Here is a 7,990-nt window from a genome sequence, read left to right on the forward strand (position 1 = left end):
CTACCGCTTCTGGGCTGTATATAGCTCCATAGGCAGCAAGTCTTCAGAGATGCGGTTCTTCTGCTTTACCTTTGGCATTACGGGGTCCAGTCATAAGGTGGAGATACACACACTAACGTCACCACTAAAATGTCATCCTGCTGCCCAAAGGTGTCACGGGCCTATTGTCGGGAGTCTTAAATGCTAGTTGTCTGAAGGAGTTTGGGACAGGAACATGTTTTCGCCATGGAGAAGGGTCCGGGCTTTGGCCGTAGGCAGTCGTCTTCACATCTTTGTGTTGTTCTGGGGCAGAATTCCCGTGCCTATCTGCTTCTCAGGTCAGTATAAAAGTTTTCTAGTAACATGCTCAATAAAGCTGAAAAGAGCAAGCCTGCAGATAGGTGCCTTTATAGGGAGGATGGGTAGGGAGTGGAAAAATGGAGCGGCTCTCACACCTGGAAAGGTTTTGATTCCTCAATTTGTCAAGGCCCCTCTTTAGCCTCAAACAAGCACACAAGCTATTGCTTGAAACTAAGGATTTCTGCATCCGAGTTTGCATATTCTTTCACAGGCCCAAGCACTTTCAAGTATCACTGGAGAGTAGAAAAATGCTTGTTAAACATGTTTTAGAAGATTTATTTTAAGGCAATAATAACCAAAGGCTTACTGTTTAAAATCTGCTCTGTTGGAAACCTGGTATTTTATGCATAATGGAGTCTAGGGAGGAGCTTTAATACTGACTTAAGCAATGGCTTTTTTCTGACTAGTAGGATTTGGAAATGACATGTCAAAGAATGTCCTTGATTTGGGGCAGTTCATCTTGCTAGATGGTTCTTCATGAAGGTGTGATCTCTAAATGTTGATGCTTTTCAGTGAAACACCTCTTGAAAAAAAAAAAAGGAGGCAGAGGAATAAGCAGTGAGTTAGGAGGAGTGAGTCTTTGCTTGTAGTTTGGGCAGTGCTTCATGGTAGGTCATGAAGGCTGGTATCTTCATGACTACACGGTTGCGTGGCTCTTGGTTTCAGCTGCAACGCCAGACTACAGGAGAATAAATGCAGCCTTTGAAATATGTTCTACTGGTATTGTTTTGCTATCTGAGGACTGTGTATGTGATTCCTCTGTGAAACATGAGGTTTGTGGGTAGTAAAACTGACATCTTCTGTGGATCTCAGCAGCAGTTGAGCCCGCAGACTATTCTTGCAGTACCAACATCTGTGTTTGGCGCAGCTCAGACATCCGATACCTGACTCTTGATACGTGCTATTGCCAAGCAAACCACATTTAGGGATTCTCTTTTTTAGGCATTTACTGAGAGAGGCCATTGTAGTTGTTGTGGGGCTTGTACTACCGAAAGAGCTTGCAGCAATTTATGCTGGATTTTTACAGGGTGTATCAGGGATGTGAACTGTCAGGATGAAATACCTGAAAGAGGAGACCAAGTGAAATTAAGGAAATAAGTATTGATTTGAGATGTCAGATCTAGGGGAGTTTCTACACATGGGACTCTGCTAGAGCGTAGGGTAAATAGGTTCTCAAGACAAAAAGCCTTTGCCCTTTCAGCATCACAGTACCTTCTTGATGTAAATATTTGTATAATCATGTTTATATAAATTAAAAAGTGAGAAATACCAGACATGAAAATCATGACGCAACTGAATGAACACAGAAAATTCAGAGGGAAGGGTAATGTTCCCTTACTCCTTGACTTCCCTCTTGGTGACCAACTTGTTATTTATAAGAAAGTGTGTTCATTTAACAGTCCTTAAGGAGCCGAAATAGTCAACTGCATTGCTGTCTGTAGGCTGTTTTTTAAATGTTAATTTTTTTGGAAGGCTTAGAAGATACGGAATTAATATTCTGTTCTTGAACTTAAGTGTAATTCTGTAGTCTAAAATGAAGAATTTCTGGGAGCTACAATTTTTTTGAAGAGCTGTTGGGTTATGTCAGAAATACTAACAGAATTATGGCAGCTGCTCTTCCAGACAGGGCCAGCAATGATGAAGCATAAAATTATAGGCTTTCTATCCTCTCAGGAGAATATTTCTTCAAGTCATTATCGAGAGCATCAGGTTGAAATAAGTGTTTGCGTTATGGGCTCACCCTCTTGATTTCAAAACCAATGTTGCAGCACCATTTCTGAAAACCAGGAATGGCCAGCTGCCTTGATTGTATCGTAGGATTTAGGGTATTTGACACCTATAGCGACAGGAGACTCTCAGCTTTTTTTACTTTCTATTTTTCAAAATGATTTTAAAAAGGAGCCTTCAGATGTTTGGGGTTTTAATCCTGCCATTGCTATTTACAGGACAGCTGGTTATACCTGAGTTAAGAAGTGCGTGTCCCACCACACAGGTCTCAGGTGGGAGAGTCTCCGGAGAACAAATAAAGTGTGCAATAAACAGTGGTGTGAGCAGACTGCCCTACACCTTCAGTGCAATAATAAGGTATTTCAAAGATTGATCATAGGATACCAGTATGGAAGCTGTGTCTGCCGTACAGGATTTGCTGTACGGAACCAGAGCACTCTCTGAGGCTGGGCTGACGTCTTCACAGCGTTTGCATTATCCTTGTCTCTAAGTAATGAAAAAAGTTCTCTTCTGAGGGAACATGTCTGTGGCTAGAAATGGAGATGTTCTCTCATATAAATTGTGTCCAAATTATTTCAGTTCTGCACAGGTTTCTGGTGCAGGCTGTGACATTGGTGGGGCTGAAGGGTCAAAGGCCTGAATGGGCAAATGAGGTGATGAACTGAGACCACTCACTTAGCACAACTGGGCTTTGCATCCAGGTGTGCAGAGTGAAGCCACGTGTGTGAGGTGGATGGATACTCGTGAAGCTATGAAGCTGCTCTTGGCAGCTTCTCTGGAGTTATTTTTACGTAAGGATGAGTTCTGGAATAGCTTTTCTGGTACATTAGGCACAGCATGCTTTTCTTCATCGCTGACACTGGCTTCCATGTATTTCCACGTTCCAGGAATGCACTGGCAGCACTGTAGCCATTGTGAGGAAAATCTGCATATATATACTCCGCTATGTCCGTTCTACAGTGTTCCAGGATGCCTGGTAAAAGGCTGCCAAAATTTATGTTATTTCATACCAGACAAAATCTTTAAGTATGGTATTTAGCAACATACAGCAAAATTTTCAGTGTTTTGGCACTCGGATTGCTTTCCTAATCTTGGCATGCCGAAAGGTAAAGAACACAACTTGCTACAACAATAACTGCTTTATTTTATAGGCCCTCTAAGCATTTTAACATATCGAATCGTCTCCTGTAAAATATGTGGAGAGCACATAGAAAATAATCAGGCCAGGGCTTTGCGTTGCCGTAAGGAGATCTGCCTTTGTGCTCCCATTGCTCGCTGCCTTTTCTGGGGTAAGAGGAGAGGAAGGCTGCGCAGCGTTACCTACCCCTTGGCCGAACGGGTGGTACGGACACCTGTGGAGGGGATGGCTTTATCGTATGCCTTGGCTGGAAGTACGTTGAGCCTGACCTAACCCTTGTGGGTAGCAGCTAAATTGAGGAACAATTAATGGATACCTAGGGCTTTCAGTGAAAGGGGATGAGGTGTTATAGCTTCAAGACAAAGGAGAAGGAACGCTGGCGTGTTTTATTTGACACAAATAAAGGAAAAGCCAACCTGTGGCTTAATTTCCATTTGTTAGGTAACAGTATAGCTTGAAATGAGCCCATTTCTAGGTTACTGGAAATTAAACTGAGTGCTGTCAGGCAAACAAATGATGTAGCCGCAAGTTAGCATATAAATTCTGGATAATCGCAAGTGCATAAGCCTGTGCTGGAGAGCCAGAGCTAATAAACACTAGTGAGGGAACAGAAATGAACCTCAGCACAATCATTCCAGCGCCCAGTATTCATGGACAGTGTCACACGTCAAGCAGAGGTGGGAAGAATGTGCCTTTATTGAGTAATTTGAAATGTTGATAGGGTTGTGAACTGAAACTTCTCATTAGCAGCACAGAGATGTGCATGCATGGTGTGGTAAGCCTGTATCCAGCCTGAAACACCAACCAAGAAAAGGTGGGCTGAAGGTTTGTCAGTTAGATTTTCTCTAATGCTTCCCCTAAAACACAAGTTGGTGTTTCCAGCAGAAGGATCTAGGCTCTTTCACCCCAATTTGCAGGAGTAATTAACCTCGCTGACTGCTGCCCTACCCTAGGGTGCCTCAACTCCATGGGTATTGCATTTCTGCTTATCCAACGTAGCGTGCTGCTTTTGGGCATGTCCACAGCTGCCTTGGTTCTTGTGAATGATGGACAACTAACTCTTGGCTTATCTTAAGCTGATTCAGACACAAACATGGCTGACAAAGTGATTAGCGCAGTCAAGCGAGAGGAGGTTTCACATACGTATTTCATGGTCTATTTATTTTATCCATCAACTGTTTCCATTGCACCTAGTCTGGGGCAGCCCGTAGCTCAGCAGTCGTGCCCTCTGCCAAGGCAGGGAGGGAGGCGGCAAGTGAAGTGGGAAGCCGAAACACAAAGCTGTTGCATGTGTGTAGCAAATAACCTATGAAGTAAAAGAAGGATTTTTAGGTTTATCGTGTGCCAAATGTAGTAAGAACTACACTCCTCATTACAACCTTCTCTGCACAGCAACGCTTCACTTGTTTTGAGTATCAGGTCTCCTTGATTCAGATACTCTCTGACCTAGAACACATTGATCGTATTACAGAGATGTGCTTGTTCCCTGGGTATGAAACATTTGTTAAAAATACTTCTGCTCCCTGTTATTTAGATTCTGTGAATTTCAGGATTTCCCCTGAAACTGGAGTGTGGCTTCTGAAACTGGTCTCCATTCTGTGCTGTTGGAGACCTTCAGTGGAGCCAAAGATGTCCTTGTGAGTACGTGGTACCCGGCACAGCCGGGCGGCTGGGACATCAGCCTGCGACGGGGACACTCGGACTCTCTGCTTGGCTTCAGGCGAGTCTCTTACCTGTGTTCCTTGCCTGGCACGAGAAGCAGAAGGATAAAACCATAAATAACTGGGATTGCTCAGGTGCTCAGAACAGCGCAGAGTTGTAGGTCATCGTGAAAAGGACGCTTCTGAAATTGTTAGCAACCGTGGTGCATATGACTGGAATAACAACAAACTGGAGTAGAGAGTGAAGCATTGGAAAGGCTGCGCAGAAAGCAGGCTGTAACTGCAGCCAACTGTGCACTGGAAGTGAAGGAAATTGTGTCTATCTGTAGGGCTTAGCACTGTCACATCTAAATGTTTTAATGACTTGGACCCCAGTATAATTTCAGAAGGACCATGGGGATCATTAGCTTCTTTCCTACCCACAGAGTTTCCGTCTCCACAAGGAAGGCTCCTAGTCAGTGGGTAGCAAAGGCGCTGACATCTGAGACAAAAACACAAATTAAATCAGCTCAGAATGTAACTGACTGAATTTTCTGTCCACAATGACTAAACTCTCATGCCCAGTTCTTTAAAGCTTGAAAATTATTTCTGTCTTTTCCCCTTCTGACAAGGATCTTCTGCACTGTCACCAGAGCAGGGACCCATGACCAGTCTTTACATTTAAACAACGTTACTGAAAATACTGTCTGTGGAAAACAGGTTTATGCTTTGGCAGCAGGCTTTCGCACAGGCTGATAATGCTCCACAGCCAGCTCATCTGTCGGAAAGCACGGAGGATGAGAGGTAGAAAATGCTGGGTTTGGACTGAGCTGCAGACGCAGACAGAAAGCAACCTTCTGCTTGGATCTTGGAGACCAAGACTGCACTGTGCAAGGCTGCCACGGGAATGGATTCAATTACGCTGCAAGCTTTATTACTGAAATATTCAGCTGGGAAACCATAAGAAAACATTTTCAAACTTGATTCCCAAAGTTCTGGAAAAGGAGTTTGCAAGTGTTTTATTGCTGCCAGTCTCAGTACGTGATAAGAAAAGCAAACACTGAGTGGGATGGAGGAGCCTGATGCAAAAGCCCCTTCACATCATCAAGCCCTTTTTCCTGTTCGTAGTCCACTCATACCGGCCCCTCCTGCCTAATTTTATATGTAGCAAGTACAGAGCCACTTTTGTTGAGATCTGTCCTCGCTACGTTGGCAGGAGCTGCTCCGTTGTTAAATCTTCTCCTGCTTCTTCTGCTTACTTACCTCCTTTCTTCTTTATTACATTAAATACTGACAGTCTCCCTCGATATTTATTTGGCATCTTGGGCCGTGCACCAGCGGGGCAGGACATCCGAAGCACTGCCGAGTTACACGCCTAAAGCCTCCCTCGCCGTCCAGCACGCACATGCCCTTACTCGTTCCTACTTGCCATTGCCAGCAGCGTGCCCGGCCATCCAGCTGGGTGGATGAAATTTAGCCCCGGATTCATTCCTGATGACATCTGTGTTGTCTGCTCGCATATGTTCAAGATTAACGTTTAGGCTCTGTTTTGTAATGAGTTCTAAATCTCCCTTTTAGCTGTCATGTAGTTTCCTTGTTTGCTAATTACGCTCGCTTTTGGAAGAAGCCTACGTGCTGCGCGCGGTTCGGCTTGGATGGATGGAAAATGGTATTGTTAGGGCAGATTGCTTCTAAGGGCCGTCTCCCAAGCGAAGCCAAGCCGACGTGTCTTTGAATACTGCAGAGGACCCACGGCCACCTTCAGCCTGCCGGTATTTTGCTGAGCTTGTGTTCTGTCAAACGCCTCTTCCCCAAATAAACGCTGGGAAAACAGAGGAAGAGTGGGATTTTTGGCCGAATCCCACCGGCGGGTACAGCGGCGGGTGGTGCACACCTGCGATGCGCTGAAACTTGAGGGCTACTTCTTATGGGGGGGACCCTTCCATGGGGTCTGCTGGAGTCCAGCCCTCCTCCTCCTCCTCCTCCCGTGCCACCAGGAGTCACTCTCGGCCTCCGAACGGGGCCGCGGAGCCCCACGCGAGTCGGCACTAACGCAAGAAGGAGAGCGGTGCCTGCCTACACCGCGCCGGGCGCTGCTCGGACTCGCTTTTTTTTAAATTTTTTTTATTAATTTGGGGTTTGATTGGTTTGGTTCCCCCCCCAGACACCCCCCTACACACACCGGCTCTGAGCGACGTTTAACCCCCAGAACCTCAGCTCCTTTCCTCCCCCCCTTACCTCGCGCCGGCGGGGCCGGGGTTGGGGGGGGGTTGGTTTATTTCCCCGCCGTGCTCCGCAGGTGCGGGGCCGGGCCCTGCCTCCGCCGGCCCCGCTCAGGAAGTGACAAGCGCATTTCCTCCTCCTTTTCCCTTCCCTTCCCTCCCTCCGCCCCGCCCGCAGCACGGCGGCGGCAGAGGGAGCGCGGCTCGGAGCGGTGCCCGCGGCCGGGCCGCCACCCACCCACCATCACCGCGGTAAGCGCCCGGGTCGCGCTGTCACTCGTGGCAGAAGGAGGGAGGGGGGGTCCCACCGTCTACATCCCGGGGAGCGGTGGACAAAGGGCGGTGGGGCGATCTGCCCTCCCCGGGGTCCCCATATACCCCCCCGCCGCTGCGCATCCTCGGCCCCGCCGGGGGTCTCCGCTTCTTCTCTCCGCTTCTCTCCCGTCTCCGCCCCGGAGGAGCGGGCTGGGGGGGTTTGTCCGCCTTTGTGCCGCCGAGCCCTGCGTCCCCCGTGTGCCACCCCCCCCCGGCCCCAAGCCGGCTTTCGGCCCTGGTCCCGCGGAGGAGAAGCCCGGAGGGTCCGGAGGGAACGGGAACGGGGCGGGGGCCGCCGGTGTGTGGCCGGGGGTTGCTTTGCCGGGATGCTCAGCCCTTGCCGCGGGAGAAAACCCTTTTCGGGATGAGGTCCCGGCGTGCCGGGGGTGTCGCGGGTGGGGCTGAGAAGGTCTCCTCTCCAAAGTTTTTTTTGAGCGTGGGGAGCAAGCGTGCCTCCCCTCCTCGGATTCCTCTGCCTTTGCCTCTCTAATTTCTTCCTCCAAACGCATCGACACGTGCTTTCCTTTCTCCCGGCCGAGAGTGATGTTCAGCCGGGCTGAAACTTGGCAGGTCGGGGGGCTCGGTGCAAAATTCCCCAGGCTGGGGGG

The 7,990-nt window shown here is 48.2% G+C and overlaps 1 protein-coding gene across 3 annotated transcripts in view; it reads left to right on the forward strand.

Moving 5' to 3' along the window:
- Positions 1-7,247: 7,247 nt before the first annotated feature.
- Positions 7,248-7,990, forward strand: part of FAM53B (family with sequence similarity 53, member B) — a 51,817-nt gene continuing 51,074 nt past the window's right edge. For all 3 annotated transcript variants that reach the window (XR_775293.1, XM_010581983.1, XM_010581984.1), the window contains exon 1: positions 7,248-7,319. The gene's annotated coding sequence lies outside the window, so the exon portion shown is untranslated. The remainder of the gene's footprint in view (positions 7,320-7,990) is intronic.

The sequence above is a fragment of the Haliaeetus leucocephalus genome, unplaced genomic scaffold (assembly GCF_000737465.1).
Source record: "Haliaeetus leucocephalus isolate CR32 unplaced genomic scaffold, Haliaeetus_leucocephalus-4.0 Scaffold830, whole genome shotgun sequence".
Taxonomy (NCBI): Eukaryota; Metazoa; Chordata; class Aves; order Accipitriformes; family Accipitridae; genus Haliaeetus; species Haliaeetus leucocephalus.